This window comes from Taeniopygia guttata, chromosome 34 (assembly GCF_048771995.1).
Source record: "Taeniopygia guttata chromosome 34, bTaeGut7.mat, whole genome shotgun sequence".
NCBI classification, from domain to species: Eukaryota; Metazoa; Chordata; class Aves; order Passeriformes; family Estrildidae; genus Taeniopygia; species Taeniopygia guttata.
The window spans coordinates 1857926-1884948 of record NC_133059.1 but is presented as its reverse complement, the minus strand read 5'-3'; the positions used below and the strand labels follow the sequence as shown (position 1 = coordinate 1884948).

Genomic DNA, 27023 nt, shown 5'->3' with positions numbered 1-27023 from the left:
AATTCAAGAGCAGCTACTGGAGCAGGGTAAGCCCACTTTAAATCCATTGTCTGCCTTGAAATCAAGTTACCAGCATTTGTGTTGGTGTTAAATTGGTGTGTCTTTGAAAGAAGAGCTAGTATTAATTGTTGATGGTTATATTCATAGTGTCTGATACTGGGGAAGAAAGGAGACACAAATTCTCTTCCTCAATTGTGTTTTTCTTTATGAAAAGTACAGTTTTCCATCTGGGGTTTCTATCAATTTTTGGCACTGTTTAAAATACCTTGTTTTGCTCGCTTGCCTCTGAATAACTGTGACTAACCCAAGGTTATTTTAGTTGTCTTTGTGTTGGAGGGCATCTAGAAAATGAGGAGCTGCTGTGCTGGATCCTTTGCCCTTGGTATCTTTTAACTCTGAAGAGCAGGCAATCCAAATAGAAAAGACAGAAGTGAGGGCAGGAGTAAGGTTTATTTTTCCACTATCAAAGTGGGGTATTAGGCTGGATTGCTGTAGCCTTCCTGTGTCCTGTGCAATAAGCTGCAGTGTGAGGAGCTGACCCAAAGCCTCAGGTCCAGTTTGAGTGTCCGGTCATCAGCCTTGTGTCCATTTGCCTTCTGTTTCAAGAAAGAATTGGTTTGGGTCCCACAGTGGGATGTGAGAGGCAGACAGAATATTGATGCAGAGAACACTGTCACCTTTAGAGACAGAAGGTTAAGAAGTGTAACTGTTGAATGGGATAATCTGGAACAACTTGATCAGCCCGGACATTACGGCCTGGCTCTTTCTTCCACAGAGCGGTTTTGTCCAAAAGACCTTAAACCTGTGCCAAACATTCCCCAGTCAGCTCACTCTTTTCCTGGGAGAACTGGATATTCACTTGACCTAAGTTCCATTTAGTCATGAATGACTTGCAGCCACCTAATAAAATCTACAAGGATCACCAGTTCCTGGGCTGCTTCTGGGATGTGCTGGACTTCAAGTTGCCTAAAAAATAGGCTGTAAAATAGTGGAACTCTGGAGGCCATTTAGTCCAGTGCTGCTAAAACAATGCCAGCACAGATCAAAGGGAGCTGCAGTGTGGCTGGAAAACAGGTTGTAATTAGATACAGTGGGGCAGCCTGGGACAAGGGAGGGTAGTTTATGATGGAGCTTGTGGAAAGGGACCTCTCATGATGGATGACAGTGCCTTCAGAAGAATCCTAGAATCCCAGAATGGTTTGGGCTGGAAGGGACCTTAAAGCTCATCCAGTTTCACCCTCTGCCATGGGCAGGGACACCGTCCCCTGGACAAGGCATCCAATCACCCGAGCTGATGAATTGAGAGGATGAAAGCAAAGCCCTGAGGTGGGCTGGGAGTTCTACTCTCCAATTCTTTCTGTTGCTCACACAGGTACCAATTAATGAAGAATAATTGCTCGGAGCTGGCAGCAACCCCCAAGCAGATGGTAACAGAGGCACCAGAGTATCAATGTCTCAGCAGGAGTCAGCAGGATTTTCTTGCAATTTTTATCTTTGTTGATCAAACAGTCCTTTCTCCTTGTTGCAAGGTTGTGGTGAAACTGGAGATGACTGCTTATCTCCTGACATGATTCCTGCCCAAACTCTTCTCATCTGCCCTAAGGTCCAGTGGCAGCAATTAGTCCTTGTTAAGCTGCTGTTGCAAATCACTCCTATTTCCAAGAGTTCTGCTGCTGTTGCCAAAATCCCTTTGCTTTTCCATTTCACTTGGAGGGAGCTGTGCGTGGCTTTCCTTCAAGCACTAATTGCATGTCTGAATGAATCAATCTCCCTTCCTGTTCTGCCCTGTAGTAGCTGGATCTTGCTTGTTCCTTGCACGGGCTGTCAGACCTGCTGGGGTCTGGAATGCTGGTGTGCCAGAATGCAGTGCATTTCAGCATCATCCCCCCAAGGAAAGCCTTTGGTCCAACCCTGCATCCCTATTTCAGACTGTAAAGGAACATTGTGGACTTGTTCCCCCTCTACCCGGAACCTTTCAGCAGTGCAGAAGCTCAGCTATTACAGCCCTGCATGGGAGAGACATTAATTCATCTAGGAACTGTTTCTAAGGCTTTGTGGGCAATCCTTCCTTGGTTTCAGTCATGAAAATTTGTATTCTGGGAATGTTGGAATTCATTTGACTTTTCCAATGTGTTTGCTGATCTTTGCAGCTGGAAATGGAAAAGAGATTGTTGGAACCTTTAAATAGAGCAGTGCTTGATATGGTCAGGTGGTGCTTTCTGTCTAAAATAGCAGCTGAATTCTGTCACTTTTTTTTTTTTTTTTTTGTATAACTGAGAGCATAGCCAACTGAAGGCACTACAAATAGCATTTATTTACATGGCAAAGCATTGTATCAACCTTCCTTCCCAGTGTCTTGGAATCATGGAATCACAGACTCACCAGAGGAAAGGACCTGCAAGGATCATGGAGTCCAACCCCTGGCCCTGCACAGACACCCCAACAATCCTATCCTATGCATCCCTGAGAGCATTGTTCAAATGTTCCTTGGGCTCTGTCAGCCTGGGGCTTTGCCCATTCCCTGGGGGAGTCTGGTCAGTGTCCCAGCACCATCTGGGAGAAGAACCTTTTCCTAAAATTCCACCTTACCCTGCCCTGACAGAGCTCCAGCCGCTCCCTCAGGTGCTGTCCCTGTCACAGAGAGCAGAGATTGGAGCTGTCCTTTGGGACAGAGCTGCCAGCCATGCTGAGACCTCCTCCTCTTCTCCAAGCTGAACAAGCCAATTGACCTCAGCTGTTCCTCATACAGCTTCCTCTCCTGGCCCCTCATCATCTTCATTCCCCTCTTTGGATACTCTCTGCAGGCCTTATATCCTTATGATACATTCAGAGAGGTTGCTGCTCTTTTCTCCCTGCATTTCATCACCCAACTGTACTGTATGCTGTGCATGACATCATCCTGGGGTCTCCAGCACTAACAATAGCAGTGGTATCTGTTTTCATGTGGAAATATTTCCTGCTGAAAAGTAAAGGAGCCAGGCTTTCACTGATTCACATGGCAGTTAGCTGCATCATAAATTCTTGAGATAAGGTTCCTTTCTGGAAATTATTTTTCCCATATCATTTGTCTGCCTTGGATGTGAAAATTGTGCTTTTTGTTCACTCCCTTCCTATATAAAACCTGTGGAATGCTTTCAACCCTTCCGGGAAATCCCAAGGGCCTTGCCTTGGAAGAATATACAATAGTCTCCACCTAGGCTTAAAGAGAAGACTTCTGCCATGGAGCCTTGCAACACCAGGATCCACCCCCGTTCCTTTCCCCGTGTCCCAAATTCTTGCAGTTTTTCCTTTCCCTGTTTCCTCATTGGTCCTTGGTCGTGGTATCCCTGGTGGCTGGCCCCGTCTTCCCTGTAGGCCAATGCCCTTTGCCCTGCCCTTTGTGCTGCCCCCGTGCCCTCAGACCATTGGCCACTGACCCCTGCTTAACCTTGTGCAGAGCACATGGCCAGGTCTTTGTCCCTGATCCCTTCAGCCTGGTGGATGCAATAAACCTTTGCTGGAATACATCATAAATAGACCCTTTCTGTCTTTCCTCTGCTGGGCTATGTGTGTGTGTGGACTTGAAATGGCTGTTCTTGTGGCCTTACTCAGAGTAGCTTCTGAAGGTGACACTTTGAAGGAGGCTGCAGCATGTCTAGCACCCTGCCATGTGGCAACAGAAACCTGCTGTGTGATTGCCTGAAGCTGTAGAGATCTATTGTTGTGTGAACGTAACTGTGAAACCATGTTCTGTAAGGTCTGAATTCTGGAGTCAGTCCATGGCCGGTGCTGCACCCAGGGGCACCAGCCCATGCTGCACACGCTGCTCCCTTCCCAGAGGCCGCACGGGCTCTTCTCCAGGCTCCAGGCTCCTGCCAGGGCCGATGGAGCCGTGGCCTGGTGGGGCTGCGGGGCGGCACCGCGGCTCCCCGGGCAGCAGCCGGCCCTCTGCCCCCTCCAGAGCCAGCGCCAGTGTTTGGTGCCAGCACCTGCACGGGGAGCCCTGCAGGCGCTGTTGTCTGGCTGCTGCCAATAAGGGGCAGGGGGCAGAGGCAGGGCTGGCGGCCAGCCCGGGCCCTCGCGGCTGCCCAGGCCAGGTGCTGTGACCGAGGCCCCCCGACACAGAGCTCTGGGCCCGCAGAGCTGCTGCCACCATGGGGAGGGTGGCCAGGTCTCCTGGAGCAGGGCTGCGGAGGCACTGCTGCCGCGGTGGCTCTGGACCCCACAGAAACAGCAATGGAACGTGCACAAGAACAGCAGGTCTGCTTGCAGCACTTCCCTTGGCTGCTCCTTTAGGGTGCTTGCACCACACTCGGAGACACAGAACACCTTCTTTTCCTCTGAGCAGTATTCCTGTCCTCTGCACTTTCCCAATGCACCAGGTATTAGCTGCTGGATTCAACTAGACACACAAACTGCTGCATTAAACTTTCCACTTGGCTGGTTTTTTATTCCAGAATGCTTTAAAAATGCACAGAAAAGTCCAATGAGATGTGACTGTGTCTCTGTCCTGTGAATTTCACTAGATACTGGAGCTTTTGTGTTGCTGCTAATCCCTCCTATGGAAAAAATTAATTCTAGGGAAGAGCAACATCATCTGACAGACACCAAGTGTTGCCAGCAGTTGCTCCAGGTGCTCCTGCCAACAGCCCCTGCAGGCAGGAGCACAGCCCCCAGTGCAGGTGGGTTTGGCTCCCTCTGGCACAGAAGCCCCCCAGGGGCTCAGATCTCTGGGGCAGGAGACGGGCACCAGCCCTGCCAGGGCTCGGGGCTGGCAGGTCTGCCTGGGTGGGGACTCTGCCACAGCTGCTGGTGTCAGCGCTCCCCGGGCCCCAGGGCTCAGAGCAGCATTCCTGCCCTGGCCCACAGTTCCTTGTGTGTGCCACACCCGCGGGTTTAGGGTGGCCACGGGCTGGGATGCGTCCCGAGGAGGCTGTGGCAGCTTCCATGGAAGGTTCTGTGCCCGTCCCAGCGCAGCTGAGTCGGCAGCCCTGGGAGCTCCTTCTGCTGCCCTGAGCCCGCAGAGCAGGGCAGCGTTTGCTGATGGTCTGAGCCGTTCCTAAAGATCCTGTCGGGCTGTCTCAGACACTTGGGGCCAGGGATTCCTTCCAACCTGGGCCACTTTGGCTGGGCAGGGGGTGGCCCCAGGGCAGGTGGCAGTGTGTGCAAGGCCCCTTTGTGACATGGTGCAGCATGGTCACTATGGCATAGAACGGGACAGGATGGCCTTTGTGACACGTGCTGACATAGGAGCTGGCACTAACCAGAGCACGCCACTCTGCTCAGAGCAGGCGACCGGACAGGACGGGACAGAGCGGTGCCGTGAGGAGCCCCCGCACAGCGCGCTCGTTTGTGCCTGACCCGGAGCTTTTCCGAGGCATTATTCCTACAGGTGACCTCGTGGCAAGACCACAGGACTTGGCAGCCCGTGGCCTTCCCGAGGCTTCTCTTTTGTAGGTGCCCTTGAGGACTTGTTCACTTGGAGCTTTCCCGAGACATCTCTCTTTCAGGTGACCTCGAGGCCAGACTCTGGCATGGCAGGCAGATTTCTCGGCTTGTTCAGAGTGTTCAGGGGGAAGAAAAAGAAAAGCCCTGAAGCTGCTCCACCACAACAGCGTGAAAACCCGGAGCAGTTCCAGCCACCGGAGGACGGTGAGTGGCAGAGCTGGGCCACAGGACTGATGCCTGCAGCCAGCTTAGCCCCATCCCGTCCCTTCCTGTCCCATCCCATCCCATCCCATCCCATCCCATCCCATCCCATCCCATCCCATCCCATCCCATCCCATCCCATCCCATCCCATCCCATCCCATCCCATCCCATCCCATCCCATCCCATCCCCTGGGGATGTGCCCATGGACAGGACAGAAGAGGGGCCTGGGCAGACACCCCGCAGTGGCCGTGCTCCATCCCCTGGGGCATCCCGGGGCGGTCCCTGCCTGGGGAGCGCAGGGCTGGGCTGTGTTCTCCGGCCTCTCCCGCAGCCCCTCAGCCCTGGCTGCGCTCGCTCTTTGCCAGATGCAGCCCTGGACCGCACACAAGAGAAGAAACCTGCCCGTGGCCGTTTCCGCAAAACCCTGAAGGTGCCTGCAGCCATCCCCACCTGAGCTGGGCCTGCTGTCACTGCTCAGCCCAGCAGCACGCCTGGAGCACTCCATGGAACACCCCTGGCTACCCTGTCCTTTGCTCTCCTGCAGATGTTCTGGAAGTTCCCCTGCATTCCACGTAGAAAGACCGGCAGCGCAGCAGCTGAGGGCCCGGCCGAGCCTGGCTCGGGGCTGACCGAGCTCCAGGCAGAGCCTGATGTCAGCCCAGAATCGACAGCCCACTCAGGGAACAATGCAATCCATTCTCAGAGGGTGACGGCTGTTCACATGGCAATGGCTGAGAGCGTGGCCATCACAAACACTGACACCAGAATGACTCAGGGCATCTCAAAGACTGGCACCATGCCCACTCCCACTGTGATTCATGCTCCCACTACGGATTTTCTCAAGGAGAGCGCTGTTCCTTCTCAGCAGCAGGTAAGCAGCCTGGGGCCAGGCCTGGAGGCCTCCAAGGATTGTGTGTTCCCTCAAGCCACAGTCACTGGGCCTCCTGATCCTTTGAGGCCAGCACAGTGTGGCGGGAAGGGAAGCACTTCTTAGGGGAAGCTGGGGAAGTTGTTCCCTTGGACAGCACTCCAAGTCTTCCCCATGCTTCCTCCAGGTGCCAGCCATTGTAAGGAACATTCACAAGCGTCTCATGTCCCAAGTCACTGTGGATATCTGGCTGCAGATTGACATTTTGAGGCTGGCTGAAGAACACCCTGCTGACCTGGTGCTGACCCTCCTGCGCTGTGCCCCATCGTGTGACAGGTACGGGGCCCACGAGCCTTGAGAGCTCAGGGCTCAGCAGCCTTTAGGGCCCCTGGCCCTGCACAGCCTGTGCAATGGGCTCTGCCAGACAGGCAGAGAGGCCCAGGAGCCTCGGGCCCCTCTGTTCCCTGAGCCTGCTGCCAGCGCTCCCCCCCTGCCCTTCAGGGCACAGGGGCTCTGTCACCTGGGCCCCCACGGGTGCACAGGGCATGGTGCTGTGACTGAGATGCCCCTGACACAGAGCTCTGATCCCACAGAGCCGCTGCAATGATGTGGAGAACCATAGGCTCATCGAGTCCCACCGTGGAAAAGGTGCTGCCAGTGCTGCTCTGTGTGATGGAGAACTGGCCTCTGCACAGCATGTGCACCTCTGATGGAGACAACGAAGATGTCTTTGCCCTGGCTGTGAGTTTCTGGAACTGGCCTTTGCTCACCCCCAGGTTGCCAGCAGCTCTCCATCCTCTCCATCCCTCAGTTGCTGGGCTGAAACCTGGGCTAGGGCCAGGCTCAGGGGGCACCAGGCCCGCTGCTCCCCCTGCGTCGGCTCTTGGGCCCTGCCCCATGGACACCTTGGCACTGAGCGCTGCCTTGGGCTGTTCTCTTGCAGGCAACTCTGGGTCTCTGGGTGATTCTCCAGGTGCCCAAGTGCCACGAGGCGATGAACCTTTATTCCCCCCGCCTGTTTGTGGCTCTGCTCTTCCATCTTGTCATCACCACACAGCAGATACCATCAGAGGAAGTTGCTACATTCTGGAGAGCATGCTGGGAGGAACACCACCTTCACTGCAAGCCCAACAGGTCCCAGTCCCCCTGTCCTTCCCGTGCCCTTGTGGCCAGTGCCAGCGCTCCCAGTGTGACCTGGGCTTTGCTCTGCACACAGGTTTGCAGTGCAGGCCATAAAGGCTCTGCTCTGCCGACTGCAGTGGGACCATGTGGTGCTGGCTATGGAGCGCAAGCGTGGCTGGGACACGCTGCTGTGTGCTGACACCCAGCACTATGCTGTGGGTCTGCTGGCCAGGTGAGACCCCCTTCTCCCCACGGTCCCCAATTTGTGCCCTGTGCCCAGGTGCCCCTCACAGTCCCTGCGGTCATGGGCCAGAGGGCCTTTTCACTGAGGGACAGCCAAGGAAACTGGAAAAGGCTTGGAGAGAAGAGTGCCCAGAAGGGGCCGCCTCCCAAAGCGCCCACATCCTCTCCAGGGATGCTGGGGAAAGACCCGAACTCTGTGAGTCCCTCCTGGGAGGGGTTTGGCCTTCCCACCTCAGGGCCTTTTTCCTCCCTTGCCAGGGGGTTGTGCCATGTCTTGGTCCCCTTCTGTTCCCACATTGCATTCCGCCTGCTCCGGCCACAAAGCAGGGAAGAGCCGTGCTGGGATCTGCCCTTCCTGGCATTCCTGGTGGAGGTGAGCCTGTTGGCCAGCGCTGCCTGCCTCAGCTGCCTCCCGGCTCTCTGCCCTCTCGCAGCCGCAGCTGCCTGGGACGGTGCCCACGCCCCGTGCTGCTGCCTGGGCCCGGCCCTGTGCGGTTCTGGGCTCCTGCCGGCGGGTCCCCTGTCACTGCCCTGTGCCTTTCAGGTCCTCGGGGGCCTGGACTTGAGTGAATGCGGTGACAACGTTCTGGAGATGATGTCAAGGTACCTGCGGAGCGAGTGCAGGGAGCGGCGTCGCCTGGCGCTCCGAGGCCTTGTGGTGCTCAGCAAGGATCCCTCGATGGTGAGAAGGGGGCAGCAGCTGAAGCTGCGCTGGGCAAAGCAGCCCCTTGGGCTGGCAGGGCTTCAGGAGCTGAGGCAGCTGCTCCCAGCTCTCCTGCCTCACCTGCCCCAGTGCTTTGGGACAGGCCTTTGGCCTGTGGGCCCTGCAGCAGCAGGGTGGGCCTGCAGTGCCAGGGCGGTGTTGGCCGTGCAGCCATCCACGGCTCCCCAGCCCACCCTTGTGTTCCGCACAGGCCAGAAGAATGTACCCGCTGTCTCAAAGCCTTCTGGAGCTGCTGGGGGATGCAGATGGAGAGGTGGTCAGCATGAGCCTCCGTGTGTTCACAAATGTCCTCCAGCACACAGACATCCTGGTATCCAGCACCACTGCCCCGAAGCTCGCTGAGGCACTCCTCCTGCTCTTTGACCATGTAAGGCTCTATGTCCACAGCCATGGGCACAGACTGCCCACATACACTTTCCCCTTATGGATTTTCTGACATTGTCTCTGGTGAGCCTGGAATAATTGGTCTTAAAAGTCTTATCCTCTTCTTTTCTAAAGGACAGCAACTATGTGCACTTGCTCTCTATTCAACTCTTTGACAAGATGATGAACTTGGTAGTGGATGAAGGAAAAAAGCCCATGAAGAAGATTTTGTGTCAGAGCTTGCTCCCACTTTTCTTGCACTGCCATGAGGACAACCAGCGCGTGGCAAATGTGAGGTTTTGTGTGATGCTGGTGGATCTCTGGGAGGGGGCTGGGCCGCCTCCTGCCCTGGCGCCTGGCGGGCTGCAGCCTCCTCCAGGCCCTTGCCACAGGGACGAGGGTCCTGTGCCCTGGGCTCTGGGGCCATCTCTGGGTCTCGGCTGCTCTCCAGGCTTCTCGGGAAACGCTGCTTGGTGTGGCCGAGTTTTTGAAGAAGAGGAATCTCAAGAAGCTGCTGAAGAAGGAGCAGCTGTCAAAGTTTGCCGAGTGCCTGGTAAGGAGGGCCGGGAAGCCGCAGCCTCAGCCTGGAGAAGCCCCCTGAGCGCGGTGCTCGGTGTGCGGGCTGGCAGCTGTGCCCCTGCCCGCTGCTGCAGCCCGAGGCCGCGCGGGCTCTGCTCCAGGCTCCTGCGGCCCGAGCCGGGTGCCCATGGAGCCCCGGCCCGGCGGGGCTGCGGGGCCAACCCTTCCCTCCTGCCGCTCTCTGCAGCTGGCAGAGGACAGCAGCAGCGCGGCCGAGCACCTGCGCCGGGCCCTGCCCTACCTGCAGAGCCCACAGGAGCCCCTGCGAGAGGCGGCCGTCAGGTTCATGGGTGAGCCACCAGCCCGGGCTCCCTCCCCGCCCCGCCGCAGCTCGGCCCCAGCCCCTCTGCTGCCCCGGCAGCGCCACCCGGGCCGGCGCCTCTGGCAGCCGTGCCCTGGGGCGGCAGCGTGCGGCGAGGGCCCGGGCTGAGCCCTGCCGGGCCAGGAGGGCGTGTGGCCCCAGGGCTGGCAGCGCCGCTGGCAGGGAGCTGTGCCGCTGGGCCTGACAGGCTCTGTGTTCCCAGGGATGGCCGGGCGCTACCTGAAGGGACAGCCAGCCGAGCTTCACCTTCTCACTCAGGGTGAGGGAGGGCAGCGGGCTGTCAGCGGGGGCTGGCCGGGAGAGCTGCAATGCCGGCCAGGGAGCTGCAATCCCTGTCCCGGCTGTGGCCAGCTTCGCTCCTTGTGTGGACGAGGGCTGGTGTGGGCAGGGCACAGAGAGATTTCAGGGATGCCAGTGGGGGGATTCGTGACCAGCGCCTTGCGGCTGATCCCGTTGGATCTTTGTCTCTGTTAGGCATGGCGGGAGCTGGGAGAGATGGCCTTACCAGAAGAATCGCTGGGTGGCCCTCTGGGCTCTGACTGTGGTAGTTTATCTGTCTTCCAGCCCTTGAAGCCATGAGCGAAGATGACAGCCCATCCTCCACTAACCGGGAAATTCAGGAAATTTTTGGACAAAGATGTGCAGAACTAAGGTCATCTGCTGGATTCAGAGAACCACAATCCCAAGAAGAGTACCAGGAGACAGTGAAGAGAGCAGCAGGACTCAATGTCACTGGAGCCCCAGGCACACCTGATGCTGGCCACAGCTGTGCCTGCTGCAAGCTCCCATAGCTGCTGCCTTCCCCCTCCCTGTTGACAGCTCCCTCCCCATTCCCTGTTGACAGCTCCTTCCCTCCAGCCCTCAGACCCTGCCCATCTCCTTTTTTCCCCCCCATCTCATCCCTTCCCTTTCCCTTCCATTAATAAAGAGTTTGGTTTCTCCCCCTTACCTGCATCTCTGTGGAGCTGAAGCGGCACAAATCCCGGGCCCTGGGACACACAGGCCCCTGCTGCTGCTCTCTTCCACGCCGTGTTCTGTGCACACACACACAGAACGAGGGCAGATCAGGCTGGAGAGGTGCCTGTGCTTAAGGTGCAGTTCCACAACTCTGTGGAGTTGCAGATCTTGCTGTGCAGCCTGGAGCCCCTAGAATTTGGAAGAGCCAAGTGCCTCTGTGAGCAGAGTAGTTCCAGCTGAGTGCAGATGTGCCAATGGAAGAGCCATGCCAATGGAAGTCTCAGTGGGAAGGATGATCCAGGATCCATAGGCCTGGCAGCCTGAGCTTGCTGCTGGGGAAGGCCTTGGAGCAGGTAAGTGTCCATATTCCCACCATGAGTGCTCTCATTAGCAGGACCTGCGGGCTCTGGATCAGACCCTGGTGGGGAGGGTAGAGTTAGGAAGAAGATAAGGGCCAGTTTCTTTCCAGCCTGTGGAAGACGGGAAACGCCTGTGTTGTTAGGAATGACATTGACAGCCAGGGATATGGCACATTTTGACAGAGATTTTGAAATCAGCTAATATAAACCTAGCATCTTTTCTGGGGCTCCCCAACAGTCCCACTCAGCATAGTATCCCCATGCAATTAACGTCCTGTCCCCTTGGCTGATACCTTGTTAAATTCAGCCTCCTGCGATAATATTTTATCTTGTAATTATGATCCTAGAGCATGCAAAAGAAATACCAAGATGAATATAGTCGATTACCTTACCTTCATCCTTTAGAGCATTGAGTTAACCCCAGCCACTGAATAATTGCACCTGCAGAATACGTTTTATTGGGAGAAACAAGAGCAGGAGGACTCTGCAGCCAGTAGAGATCAAGACTGGTTGCCTCTGCAAAGCCATTTCAAGCCTCTTGGCTTGAGACTATGTCATTAGCTTCTGTCAGTGATTAATTTGAGAAGTATATATTCAGTAATGGACTATTAAGTGTACAAAGCTTAGTGCATAATCTATTTACTTACCACTGCCAGCACATCGCACAGTAGCATTGCAGGTAATATTGAACAAAACCCTGAGCAATGCAGTATCACCTTTTGATTTCTTCACATACCATTTATTTTTCTTACCAGGGATAAGTCCTGCAGACATTGGTCTCTCAGCAAACCCATGCTGGTAATTTTCCCTGCTTTGCCAGGCCTTGGTCCTCAGCTCACTGGTGATGCTCAGTTAAGACATGGTTTAAGCACCATCCAGTCAGGACCACTGAGGAGCAGGACAGTGATGGCAGCTGAGGTAGAAAGGAACAGGGCTGGAGGCCACAAGTCTGCGACAGAAAGGTGAATGTTGAGGGCCAAAATTGTTCAGTGAGATGCAGATCCAGAGAGAACTGGAGTGGATAGACTGAAACTTTCTGGGTTGCTGTTAGGCTGTCAGAATGTAAATGTAGCTCATGTTTGTACCAGCCAGTTGTATTTGCAGCTCAGGTGCATGAGCTCTGCAACAGAAAGTGGATGCATTGTCCATATTTAGTAGGATCTTGCATTTTTTTGTTGGGGGGTGGGGTAAGGAGGGCAGATAAAAATGCTTGAGGAGCCCGGGGTGTGTGAATTCAGAAGCTGCTTACATTGAACTGAAAATGCCTAGTTTGGTACAGGCACAGTTGATATGCCTGGGCCAGAGGGCGTATCAGCTTCTGGGGAAGAGGAATGAGAAATGCCCTGGGGACCTCTCATCCCTCCTTACTGCCAGACTGAAGGGACAGGGAGACCATCCTTCTTTATTTCCTTCCATCCCAACTCTGTCTGCTGCCTACACACCCTGAGCCATCTTCAAGGGTCTTGGGGCACCATCCAGCTCAGCTTTTCACAGTTTCTGCGGCAGCAAACCTGCTGCCTTGTCATCTATCAAGGGTACCTGCTCTGGGCAGCTATCTGCATTACCTGGGCTTAAAGGCATCTCGATGGTTTTTTTCCATCTTGATGGAAATTCTTCCATGTTGAGAAGTAAAACCATCTCTTTCCAGTGTCTGTGCCCAAGTCAAAACAAGGAGAACGCAAGGCGTCCGCAGCAGTCGATGTGCTGAGGTGTTGGGAAGTAGCTCTCTATAAGCAACTTAACCACTTATTACGTAGCCATAATAGTAATTTGCCTAAAAAAGAGCTACGAAAACTCCTAGAATGGATCTTACTTAAGTTCCCATATGCCGAGCGCTCTGCTGTGTTTTGTGGAGACTTTTGGGAGTCCGTGGGACATACACTGTTTAACGACATTTCACGGCGGGACCCCTATGCTTGCCACTTATTTCCTGCTTATAAAGTGTTAGCAGAACTCTGCGCTTCTCAAAAGCCGCAGATAGCAGCCAAACCGCTCCCTGCCGTGGCTCAACTATCCCCGCCGGACCGCCGGCCCACCCCGCACTGCGGCGAAAATGCCGGCGAGGCGGCTGGAGACGCGGCGGTTTCTGAGCGAGCGGCGCTCCCCGCCGCAGCCGCCCCCCCCCTCACCCGCAACCCAGAACCCGCCCTTGCGGCCACCTCCTCCCCACCAAACCACTCTGCGGGCCCCGCCTCCCCCCCGCCCGGCCCCCCAGCATTGCCTGTCCCGGCTATGGTGACTACTATAGCCGAACTTTTACAAAATCAAACAACAGCCATTTTGCAAGCACAAACCCAGTCAATGGCTATTTTGCAAGCACAATTTCAAGCGTCAGCTGCGATTTTGCAAAAGCTGCAGACGCTGGCCTCCTCAGCCGGCCCCCCGACCCACCCGGAAGTCCCCTGGTCCGGCGAACACGCCGGCCATGCGCCGGCCCTGGGCTGGGCGGCCCCCACTCCCGGGGCCGCCGCCTCCCTCCCGCGCAGCCCTGACCCCGCCCCTGTTTCCACCTCCTCTCCCTCGAGCGCCCCGGACCCCGCCCCTGCGCCCGCGGCACCGCCCGTCCTACCCAGGGACGCCCCGGCTCACAGCGCCGTGCCCCCGCTGCCCGCCCGCCTCCTGGACTCGCGGCCGGCCCCCCCGGCAGACGCAAACCCGGCGTCCCCACCCCCCCACCCCCCCGCGGCGCCGCAGCCCCCGCCTCTGGCTGCAGAGCCGCGGAACCCCCCGCTGCCGGCACCACTTCCGGGTTTCCCAAACCCATCACCATATCCCTCCGCACCCCTCCCTTCGCCGTATCTACAAACTGCCGCAGCACCCAATGCCATAGCGACAGCATATCCTTCCACAAATCCCAGTTCCCCACAGGTGCTGCTGCCCACGACCTCCACCCCCCCTGCTCCTCTGCCTCAGCTGGCAGCAGCCCCTGCCTCCCACACTAGCAGCTCCTCACCACGCCCTGACAGAGACACTCTGCCTCGACAAGGTGAAAGCAACATTGTAACTGCAGCTTCTACAAACAAAGGACAGACAGAGAACTATGTTACCCCTGCAAACTCTAACCTTTCTATCCCAGTCTCACCAAATTCTCAACACAGTGCCAACAATCTTCAATTGACTAACTGCCCTGAAATCAAATGTGATAACCACAAAGAAGACAACCTGCCTTCCCAAGCCATACCGGCAATACCCAGCCAACAACCTGCTAATCTCAAAACATGGACATTCCTTCCCTCCCATGATTTAAAAGAGTTGCGAAAAGCAATTAATGACGGTGGCATCTCCTCTTCCTATTTCAAACAGCTGTTGAAAAGTACCCTAGAGAGACACACACTCACGCCACATGACTGCAAACATCTTGCCACCACATTTCTCACGGACTCACAATATATATTGTGGGATCTTAAATGGAAGAGAATGCTTGCAGGAGTCCTGACTACATATAGACAAAGCACTGATGCACACCTTCGCACCCTTACCTTGTCTAAATTAACAGGTGACCCACCAGATGATAAGATCGAACATCAGGCGAATCTACCCAAAATGGTATTGGATGATGTCAAAAGGATGGCTCGCAGAGCCTTTTTACAGATTCAGCCAGCGGGAACTTCCGAAGAAGCATACAATCTAGTTACCCAAGGCTCATCTGAACCATTCACCACATTTGTAGACCGGGTAATTCAAGCTACTGAAAGGCAATGTGGTGATGATTTGGCCCGGCCGATAATGATCCGGGACATCCTCGAAAATAATGCCAACGCCCAATGCAAACGAATCATCAAGGCCCTAGGAAAAGAAAAACCTACAGTGCCTGAGATGATTGAAGCGTGCAACTATGTTGGGAGCCCACATGACGTGGCAGTCGTCCAAGCACATGAACCCGAAGAAACCCGGGGAGATAAACTGGAAAGGGCTCTTGCAGCACAAGCACAACAGGCAGAAGCACGAGACCAGAGACTTACTGAACTTCTAACTGCCCTGCATCTCAGCTCCCAACAACAATACAACACCATGGCTGTCATGCAAGCTGCTCTGCCTTTAGGACCCTGCTACCTCTGCAAAAAACCTGGCCACATTGTAAAGGATTGCACAGAAGTCAACAAAAGCCTACAAACGCCTGATTCGTGCACCACCTGCAAAAAAGGAAAACATATGCCCTGGCAGTGCCGATCCAAACAAGATGCGAGTAGAAGACCTAATCCAAAAAACTCCAAGGCGAGCGCGCCGCGTCACCGCGTGATGAAACAAATGGTGGCCCCCCAAAACCCCGAGGTAAAATCTGCGAATATCCCAGTCCCAATGCCCTTCGCTGCATCACCAGCACAATCCCAGCTAATGACTCAAACTTACTATCCCCAGGCACCTGGTGCACTCTGGCGACCTCCAAGCCAACAACCTTCTTAAAGGATGATGGCTACGACTATATTTCGACAGGAATCACTGGGCCTTCACAACTCCGGCAAGACTTTCTAATAGTTGGCAAAGAAAGGAACTGCATCCTGGGGCTACTTGTTCTACCTTGTGTAGTCTCTGCTAACTGCAATGAAGAACTATTAGTGTTAGCCAAGGCTTACTACCCCCCATTGCATATTCCACCTAAAACCCCTATAGCCACTGCCATTGCACTGCCTATGGGAGCCATAGACCAGATACCACCACGTTGTTTCCCAGTCGCTTCTGAAAACCCCGAGGTCCTATGGGTTCAACACATAAGTGACCAAAGACCAATGCTAACTTGTGAACTATCAAATGGCGGGGTTCGAGTCACCATCAAGGGGATGATTGACACGGGGGCAGACGTTTCTGTAATTTCTTCTTGTTATTGGCCTACTGATTGGAGGTTGGTACCTCCCCCAAGCACTCTCACAGGCATCGGAGGTGTCACTCCGTGCTTGCAAAGCGAATCTGTGATCAGCATTGAAGGGCCTGACAGAATGAAAGCATTGATTCGCCCTTATGTGGTTCAGAAACCCATCACAGTATGGGGAAGGGACTTGCTTTCTGCATGGGGAGCTAAAATTGAACTGGGTTTTTTGTAGGGGCCACTAAAGCACTCAGCACTCCGAAACTGACCTGGAAGACTGACACCCCTGTCTGGGTCGATCAGTGGCCCCTGCCAGATAACAAGCTGAGTGCCCTCAAAGAACTGGTAGCAGAACAACTGCAGAAGGGCCACATTAAGCCCACTAACAGCCCCTGGAACTCACCTGTATTTGTGATCCATAAGAAAACCTCTAACACCTGGCGACTGCTACACGATCTCAGAAAAATCAATGCAGTGATCGAAAACATGGGCCCACTCCAGCCTGGCCTGCCCAACCTGTCCATGATACCCAGAGACTGGCCTCTTATCATCATAGATCTGAAAGACTGTTTCTTCAACATCCCTCTGCATCCAGATGACGCTCCTCGTTTTGCCTTCTCCATCCCAAGTACGAACTTACAAGAACCGCTTCAGAGGTATCACTGGCTTTCCCTCCCCCAAGGAATGAAAAACTCGCCTACTATCTGCCAATATTTCGTGGCCCGCGCGCTGACTCCAGTCCGCCAAAAGTTTCCACAATCCGTTATCCTTCACTACATGGATGATCTGCTTATTGCAGCACCAACACAAGAGCAGATGAGAGGGACTTGTAGTTATGCTGTTGCTGAAGTAAAAAAGGCTGGACTTGTGATCTCTGAATCAAAAATACAAGAAACTGCCCCCTGGAAGTATCTAGGCTGGAAACTAACAGATCAGTCTATTTCCCCCCAAAAGATACAAATCCGAACCGATGTCCGCACTCTACAGGACTTACAACAGATCTTAGGGGAAATTAATTGGGTTAGGCCTGTCTTAGGAATAACTGCTGATGAACTTGCTCCACTTTTTGATCTGTTAAAGGGAGACAATGAACTCAGATCCCCCAGGTCTCTCACTCCAGAGGCTTGTAAGGCCCTAGAACACATCACTGACGCTCTGCAGAACAGGCAGGCACATCGCTATGTTCCTGGTCAACCCTTTTTCCTTGCAATCCTGGGAGAAAAGTTGAGGCTGTGCGGCCTCATCTTCCAATGGGACTCTTCTCTCAAGGATCCACTGTTAATAATTGAATGGGTTTTTATTTCCTATAGGTCACCAAAGACAATCCTCACACCTTTGGAGATGATGTCACAGATCATCATCAAAGGCAGAGCAAGGCTCCTTTCAATAGCAGGCCGCGAGTTTGAAACTATTTACCTGCCCATGAAGAAAACATATTTTGACTGGGCTATGCAAAAATCGGAGGACCTGCTGTATGCCTTGCTGAACTTCCCAGGCACCTGCTCAATTCACTACCCAGCACACAAAATGATCAAAGCCAAGTTATGTTATAAGGAGAAGCCCCTGATCAGTGAAGAACCTTTAAATGCAATTACTATCTTCACTGACGGGTCAGGCCGAACACACAACTCAGTTGTTACATGGCAAAATACAAAAACTAAAACCTGGGAACAAGATGTCCAAAAAGTTGAAGGTTCCCCTCAGATTGTTGAATTGGCTGCAGTTGTAAGAGCATTTCAGCTCTTTCCGGAACCTTTCAACCTGATCACAGATTCAGCTTATGTAGCTAATGTCATTAAGAGAATTGAGGGATCCGTTCTAAAGGATGTAAGCAACAATAATTTGTGTCTTTGGCTTACCTGTTTATATAACATTTTATCACACAGAGCTAATCCTTACTTTATCTCTCATATCAGGGCTCACTCTGGTCTTCCAGGATTCATGGCAGAGGGAAATGCACGCGCTGATGCACTGGCATCAGCCGCGTCTGATGAGGAAGGTTCAGCAAGCGTTGAGAAATCCACCTCGGTGCTTGCTGCAACCACCTTGCCCAACACTATTGAACAAGCCAAATTGAGCCATGCATTCTTTCACCAAAACGCACAGGCCATCAAACGAGACTTTCACATTTCCCTAGAGCAAGCACAAAATATTGTACGAGCTTGCCCAAGCTGTCAGCATGTGCAACCCCTCCCCCCTTCAGCAGCCACCAACCCGCGAGGGTTGGAGAGCCTACAGAAATGGCAAACAGATATCACTAAATATCCATCTTTTGGGAAGTTTAAAAACATCCATGTCTCTATTGATACATTTTCAAATGCAATTTTTGCCTCTGTACATACAGGGGAAACAGCCAAGCATGTCTGCCAACATTTCTCACAAGCCTTCTCCTATGTAGGTGTTCCCCAAGAAATTAAAACTGATAATGGCCCCTCATATACCTCACAAGAACTAGCCACATTCCTGAATGATTGGGGTGTTCACCATACATTTGGCATCCCTCACTCCCCCACGAGTCAGGGAATGGTAGAAAGAACACACCAAACCCTAAAACGCATTTTAAATCAACAGAAAGGAGGAGTAGATCAAGCTACACCTCAAAAGAGATTGAGTAAAGCTCTGTATGTTTACAATTTCCTAAATAGCTCTACAGAAGAGCCCGACCCCCCCATCTACAGACACTTTCTGAACAACAAAAAAGCAAAAATTAAGGAACACCCCCCAGTTTTAATAAAAAAACTTAGACACAGGGCAAATAGAAGGTCCATACAACCTCATAACGTGGGGAAAAGGTTTTGCTTGTGTTTCTACAGGTCAAGGACTTAAGTGGGTCCCAGGAAAGAATGTGAAGCCTTACCATGCTCCGAAATCTGCTGACACCCCCACACCAGACAGTTCCTCTACAAGTACAAGCCAAGAAGCCAGCACCCAGACCTGAACCACGCTGCGTCATCGAGAGAAAAATGGACTTTCTATTGTTTAATGCGTGCATATTGTTTTTGTTCTTCTGTTTCAGTTTTTATATTGAAGTTTTACTTATAATTCAACCAAAGACAAATGCCGAGTAGCTTTAGCCAAGCCTGCAAGCTCTAAGACCACCTATATATCTAACACAAACCCTAACAAACCTTTTTCAACCCGTTTAATTATAAGACCTTTTCCAAAAAAATTCTGACAATGCCTCCCCTACTATAATCAGTGATTTAATAACAATAAGGTCATCTCAGCTATACAGTTTACTTAATAGTTTAAGCCTTGCACCTTGGCTAAAGGAACTCTGTAAAATAAGCTTGACTGTTCCAGTAGCAATAAGTATAGTTCTAGTAACAATACCCTGTACACCTCCAAGTGTGCAGAAAATAGTTGTTAAATCAATATTTAATATTTCAAATGGTTCAGTGAAAAAGGGGGAGATGTTGGGGAGGGTAGATAAATATGATTAAGAACCACAATGGTACAGCCAGGACGAATATAACGCCCCCTACTGGCTGGACAATTACCCTCACCTACAGCGGGGTCCAAAAGCCGAATGGATTCTTCCATCTCACCCCCCAGAATGTATGGTTCACCCCACACCTGTAACCCTCCCCTGAACCATCAGGTGCCTGTGACCCCATTGGCCCAGGTCCTGTTCCAGCCCACCTTGGAGCCCCCTTTGATAAAGGCTCTCCGGGGGGCTGGACGCTCTCTTGGATCTTCCCTTCTCCTCCTGGAGAGTCCTCCGGGAGTCCCTGCTCTCCTCTCTGTCTCTCCCCTCCCCCATCACCCGAGGCCCAGCCACGTGCTGTGTCTGGCAGCTCGAGGCAGAGCCTCTCTGCGTCCTGAATAAACTTCATCCCCCAAGAGCAACCAAAGAGATCTCGCTTGAATCTGTCCGTGGAATACAAATATACGTCGTTACAACAAACTCTGCACTTATTCCCCCCACTTCACTCTTGGAACAAGCCTTAAAGGTGCAAAACTTATTATTCAACATAAACAGGGCAGACAACTGGGGATAAAGGCATCACAGTCACCCGAGGGCACACCTGTACCCATGAGGTCCCAGACTTGAAGTAGTCAGGTTGTATAAGCCTCACATCTCCATCGTGCAATGTCCTTGTGCAGATTACATCAGGGACTTTTGTACATCAGGGACTCAGTGATGATCACAGCCTCTGGCTTCCCTGTGGGCTGTGAGGGCTTTCCCTTATCTGGGTGCTCTGATTCCATCTTAGACCTCCTTGTTTCTACAGGGGCGACTGCTGCTGGCTGTGGCTGCCTTTGTGGTTCAGCTGGAACCTGGACAGTTGTAAAATCTGTCGGTTCCACTGCTGCACCATCAGACTCTCCTTTTTTGAGGCAGGGGGAGGGCTTCTCACCAGCTGGGGAAATGCACTCCTTCAGCATCTCATGCATTTCCTTCACCAGACCCCCACCCAGTCTGGGTGGGTCATATCTGGGGTGGGCTGTGGGGCAGGGTCAGGCTCTGGGGCAGCAGCATCCCTGGTCTCTGGGGCCGTGTCAGGTTCTGGGGTGGGTGTCAGGGTGGTTATCCAGGGTAATCTTCCCTTGTCTCTCAGTGCTAAATAGAACAGGGCTAACAGCAACACCAGCCCCTGTATGATAACATTGGCATTGGAGTGGATCTGAACCCTTCACAAACTGGTGGGGCTGACCCAAAGAGATGGTTAAAGGGTTGGGAGAAAATTTCCCCCGGCGTCATTTCCTCACAGTAGGTGCCATTATTAAAGTAACCCCAAAAGCACAGTCAGTGTGTGATAGCTGTGAATCCATGTGCCTGCTTCCCAGAGGAAGTTAAAAATCCATGAATTCTTCCCCTTATTCACCCATAAAACAAACCAGATAACAGCCACAGCAGCCTTGGCTGTAGGAACCATGTTTAGATAAGGGTCTGCAAATGGAGAAATGCAGCCATGGTTACGTGTCACCCAAACCAGGGCAGGCTGGAGCACTGGGTGCCGCTTAACGAGGTTTCTGTAGCAGCACAAAAATTGGATTACTCAAGAACTGTTATTCCCTTTTTTGTTTCTGTGCCCTCGAGCCTCATGTTGGGTGCCAAAATCTATTTTGGTTTGCAAAGACAGGAGTCTGCTAAGGAAGGCAGGAGACTCCCCTTAAATGGGAAAAAAAAAAAAATGTAGACCCTGTCCATCTTAATTGCAATAAATTTGAGGTTAAAGGGGGCTCTCAGGCAAAAATATGGGAGCAGGAATAACAGTTTTGTGTCTGGAAGGGAATTCAGAGAGAACTTGAGGGTCTGGGGGATACCTGGGGGAGCCGGGTGGGCACTTGGAGGGGCACTCAGGGATTCTGAGGGGCAGTTCGGGGTCCGGGGGAGCACTCGGGGGTCCGGGGCCCTGGAGGTCAGGGAGGGGAATTTGGGGCCCTTCGGGGTCCGGGGGAGCACTCGGGGGTTCAGGGGGCCCCTGGAGGTCAGGGAGGGGAATTTGGGGCCCTTCGGGGTCCGGGGGAGCACTCGGGGGTTCAGGGGGGCCCTGGAGGTCAGGGAGGGGAATTTGGGGCCCTTCGGGGTCCGGGGGAGCACTCGGGGGTCCGGGGCCCTGGAGGTCAGGGAGGGGAATTTGGGGCCCTTCGGGATCCGGGGGAGCACTCGGGGGTTCAGGGGGGCCCTGGAGGTCAGGGAGGGGAATTTGGGGCCCTTCGGGGTCCGGGGGAGCACTCGGGGGGCTCGGGCGGGGCTCGCTGGGGCGCGGGGGCTGATGGGAGTTGTAGGCGCGGGTACAATACGGTGTAACGGGGCCGCGGAGCATCACGGGAGTTCTAGGCGCAGCTACAGCGGCTCTCGGTGGGGCGCGGGGCATGACGGGAGATGAAGTCACGGCTGGACCAGCGCTGGCCGGGCGCCGCGGAGCATGATGGGAGCTGTAGTCCCGGAAGTGGTTCAGACGCGGCGTTTGGGACCGCCCAGGAAGGCCCTCGGGGGACACTTTTGTGTCTGAGCTGCGACTTGAGGTTCTCGGGGGTTCTGGAGCACTCGGGGGATCTTGGGAAGATTTAACCGGGTTCCTTAGGGCGCAGGGCGCGGCAGGAATTTTAGGCGCGGAACTGTATTCTGAGGGGCTCTGGGGCCGCGGGGGATGAGAGGAGAGGAATTCCCAGAAGTAGCTGTTCCTGGCATCTGTGGGGTTGGGAGCACTCAGGGCATCCGAGGACGCTTTTTGAAGAGTCCCGAATGGGCGCTGAGGGGCACTTGGGGATCCCGGAGGGTCTGGGGGACACTTACGGGACAGATGGGGGCGGTACCGGGGCGGTTCTGTGGAGCGCGGGGCATGACGGGCGTTGTAGTCCCGGCTTTAATGGGGCACTATGGGGCTGCGGGGCATGATGGGAGTTGTAGGCAAAAGAAAAGATGGTGCAGACTCCAGGCACCGCCCCCAAAGCCATGATCCCTGGCGCTGATTGGTTGGAGGCTGCGATGGGCGGGAGCCTCGGCCAGTGGGAGGTGGTGGGGGCGGGAACAGCCCATTCAACCCCTCCAGGCCCTCCCAGTACAGCCCAGTTCATCCCCAGTACAGCCCAGTAGAAACCAAGTTCCCCTCCTGTCCTTCCCGGTACAGCCCAGTCCCTCCCAATACACCTGAGTTCATTCCCAGGCCCTCCCAGTTCCTCCCAATGTCATCCCCAGTATGCCCCAGTGTTGCCCAGTTTTCCCCACAATGTCCCTAGTTTGTCCCAGTATCTGCCAGTTTTACTCCCAGTTTCACTCCCAATATGTCCCAGTGTGTCCCAGTGTAGCCCCACAGTCCATCCCAGTCCACCCAGATTCCCCCTCAGCATTCCTCATGTTCCCAGGCTGTCCCAGCCCTCCACAGCATCACTGCCAGTGTGTCCCAGTGTGTCCCACAGCATTCCCAGTGTTCCCCAGTATGTCCCAGTCCTCCCCAGTGTTTGCAAGGACAGTTTAATTTCTCAGGGCTGCCGTGGCAGCCAAACCCAGCAGTGGGGTCAGTGCAGTGCCCATGGCCACAGCCCCTTGCAGTGGCCCAGTGCAGCTTGCGCTGATGATCCACCCTCACAGCTGGCCCAGGGCCGGTCTGGAGTGGTTTCAGTGGCACCTTGGGCTGGCACACACCTGAGGAAGGTGTCTGTTTTCATGGGGAAACTCAGGAGTTTTAGATTGCTTCAAACATAGAAAAAGGGAAAACCCCTCTTAGGCTGGGTGCAGCCAGCCCTGCAGGCACAGCAGGTCCCAGGTGAGTGAGGACAGACAGGATGGGCCTGGGCAATGTGGAGCAAGGTTGTCCACGCTGGGCCAGAGCTCAGGGCACAGCTTCTCTGAGCAGGCCAGAGCTCCTGAGGGGAGACCCTGGCTCAATATCAATCACAGAATGCTGCAATTGCCTCTGATCTAAAGAGAAATGTAATAAAATACACCCTTTAAAACAGGAATGTGTATTCCTTACAAGCACTTTGAAATCTTTCTCCACAACTGGAATAGGAAAACTTTAATGACCCTCTCAGGGATTTGGTGTTGTTTACATCAGACTCAGTCCCTGAGTGTGTCTTCAAAAAACTTCTCAAGAACTCAAAGTTAAATTAAAACTCCAAAGTTTCTTGAAGTTTTAATGGGTCCCACTGAGGGACAGGACTGAGAAAGTGTCCCCAGGTTCCAGTCAGAGCAGAACACTGGGGGCAGAGATGACAGCTGGGGACAAGCAAGGGAAAGGTGTCTCTGGTGCTGAGCAAACCTGGATGTGTTTCAGGAATGCAAAGGGCCCAGGCCTGAGCCCCAGCCCCTGGCAAGGCAGATCCTGTCCCTCCCTCATTGCTCAGGGCTCTTCCCGGGATGGGCACTGGGATGTGGGGATGTGCCATGCCAAGGGCAGGACCATGGGGCGGCCCCTGCCAGGCTGCTGAGCAGGGACAAGGAGGCAATGAGGCCCCAGGGCTGCAAGGGTCACTTGTCCCCTCGTGGCCTCAGGCCCAGGGCCAGCAGCCACGGCCAAAGTGCTGCACAGGTTGGCTCTGTCAGGGCCTTGCAGCTGCTGCACATCCCTGTGCCCTCTGCAGCCCAGGCTGTCCCACGGTGTCCCTGCCCTGCGCCTCTGTCCCTGCAGGCTGTCGTCATCCCCAGCTGCCCCACCTCGCTGGCCCCTTCCTTTGCTGACAGCTCTGCCTCCTGCTGCCCCTGCCTGGCCACACAAAGCCTTGGCCTTGATACCAAAAGGGTTAATTCAGTTTTTACTGTGCCTGTGAACTTTTAACACAGGAACAAGGCGTGCAGGAGCTGCTTTTCCAGCAAGGACAGTTGGAAGTGTAGAAGACATCTGGCTCCAGAATGCAGTGATAGAAAAAGCAAGGACTGAACCTGGGAACTTGGGGTGTGTTTTATGGAAATGGGTAAATTTTAATTCACATTTAGTGACTGTGTATAAGCAACACACTGGTAGAGTTACATGTCCACATAAGGTTAGGAGTTATCCCTCACTAGACCTCAGGCCTGAATAAATGATCCCCTCTTAAATAGCAATTTAGTGTTAAGGAGTCTTGTTCTGATATTTCAGAGATTTGGTGACCATGGGGCCTCACAGAACCCAGGAGTTACCTGTGACTCTGTCCAAACTCATGGAACAAAGGGTCCATGGTGACACAGCGGAACCCCATGGAACCAAAATCCATTTTGGCACACTGGGGCCACATTGAACCAATGGCCCATTGTGACACCACGGATCCAAGGAGACCATTGTGACCCTGAGAAACCTCTTGGAACCAAGGGGCCATTCTGACACAGCAAGGCCTCGTGGAACCACAGCTCCATTGTGACACTGCAAGGTCACACAGAACCAAGGTGGCCATGGAACCAAGGTTCTGCTATGGAACCTCATGGAACAAAGGGACCATGGTGACACTGTGGAACCAGGGAGACTGTTTTTGGCAGTAGGAAAGCTCATGGAACCCCAAGTCCATTGTGACACAGCAAGGCCTCATGGACCCAAGGGACCATTGTTAAACTGTGCGGTCTCATGGAACCATGAGCCATTGTGAGACAGCGTGGCACCTCATGGAGCCAAGAGTCCATTGTTACACTGTGGGGCCCTGTGGAACCAAGGGGACCACAGTGACTTTGTGGGGCCTCATGGAACAATGGAGACTGTTCTGACTCTTTGGGACCCACTGGAACCAGGGGGCCATGTGAGCGTGGCAGGGCCTCATGGAATCAAGGGGACCACAGTGAACACTGTGGGTCTCCGTGGGATGAAGGGTCCAATGGAACCATTGTGTCACCATTGTGTCACTCTGAGGCATCCTGGGACCAAAGGTCCATTGTGACCCAGCAGGGCCTCATGAAACCATGGAGACCATTTCTACACTTTGAGGCCTTGTGAAACCAAAGGGCCTCTGTGGACTTCAGAGGCTCATGGAGCCAAGGGGACAATCGTGACACTGTGGGGCTCAGTGAAACCAATGGTCTGTTGTCACACTGCCAGGGCTTCTGTGTGGGTTCTCTGCTTGTTTTTCTGCCTGTCTCGTGGTCAGGATTGAAGGTACTTGAGACCATATTTCAGGTTCAGACTCAGGTGCTTCTTGTTTCTTATCAGTGCTGCAGCCTCACAACTGTGAGTTCTGCAGTCTTTCATTAGCAAGTCACAAAATGGCCAAATAGCTCTTGTTACACGGTCTTTTAAAACTATCCAACCAAGAAATGACACCTAAATTATTTTCCCTTTTAACCCAATAACTGATCCCTGAAGCCAGCAGTGCGGACTTTTCGGTCCAATCACAAAATATCACCCAAACCCATGAAGAAGAAGCTAAGAAGAAGTTAAATAAGAAGAACCTGTCTCCACCCTAACACCTCCATCTTGCTTCATATTTATTACTATGTTCTAAACCCCCAAAATCTAACTTTTCCACCCTGTGGTAGTATACATCTCTAACCAACTACGCACCCATAACCCCAGTGCGGTTAATCAATTTTGGAAGCCTTCTCCACAGCCTCAGGTCAAATGCAGTGCTCTATTGCAAGTCTGTGCCTTTCAGCACAGCAAGTTTAAAATTCTCAGCATCCAGGGTTCCAACACTTATGGAATCAGGGACACTCTTGTGACACTAAAGGCCTCACTGAACCATTGTGACACTGCAAGGCCTCATTGGACCGAGGGGCCATTGTGACACTATGGAGCCCCATGGAAACAAGAGCCAAGTGTGACACATCTGGGCTTCATGGAACCAAGGATCCAATATGACACCATCAGTGTGACACTGCAGGGCCTCACAGGGCTCTGTGGTTTCCTTCCTATGGAAAAGAACCATCCATCTTTGCAGGTGCCCACAGCCAAAATGGATACTCCTCCTGAAAAATTCCATATATGTGTGGGTAATCCCAGACAAAATCTGCCAGAACAGAGAGCTCTGGCTGGCCTTGGCCTCTGGTGGTCACATCTCATCTAAAGAAAGCCTTTGAAAGCCTTTGAAAATATTTGGGCAGGTTTGGCTGCTGGAACATCAATGAGTCTCTCATCCTCTGAAAAACTCAGATGCTCTTGTGATCATATGTGGATTTTTTTCTCATTGTCCACTATGTGTGAAATATAATTTTCAGCTAAAAAATATTATTCTTATCACTCTCACAGTGTTATCTGACACAAAACACCTCATCTACATATGGATCCAGGTCGCCTGTACAGGCAAACACAATAAAGAATCCAGCAGGAATTATTTGTCTCTGCTCCCACCTGTCACATCTCCTCTGGAGCTGGAGGTGCAGCCCCAGCACTTGGGACGGCTCAAGGGGCCAAAACTCAGCTCCCACACAGAGAACTTGTGGACCTTGGATGATCTTCCTGCTCCTGCCCGCTCAGCCAGGCTGAGATGGACACTGATGGTTTCTGTGCCAGGCTCTCCCAGCCCAGCCCAGCTCCCTGCAAGCTCTGCCAGCTGCCCTGAGCTCTGGGCAGCACCAAGGGCCTCTCCCCAGCACAGCCCAGCCGGCTCTGGCCCCACAGCTCTGCTCAGGCCAGGCTGCTCTGGGCACTGCCCCACGGCCTCAGCCCCTGCCAAGGGCACAGCAGCAGCTGCAGCTCAGCC

The 27023-nt window shown here is 53.5% G+C and overlaps 1 protein-coding gene and 1 long non-coding RNA gene across 2 annotated transcripts in view; one reads left to right on the top strand and one right to left on the bottom strand.

Annotated features, from left to right (window-relative positions):
- Nucleotides 1–27023, bottom strand: part of LOC121468955 (uncharacterized) — a 2238800-nt gene that overhangs the window by 827642 nt on the left and 1384135 nt on the right. The gene's annotated exons all lie outside the window — the stretch shown is intronic.
- LOC140681350 (uncharacterized) lies at nt 14229–18678 on the top strand. Its single transcript, XR_012052536.1, has 2 exons — nt 14229–15439; nt 15527–18678. It is a non-coding gene; the product is annotated as an uncharacterized lncRNA (long non-coding RNA).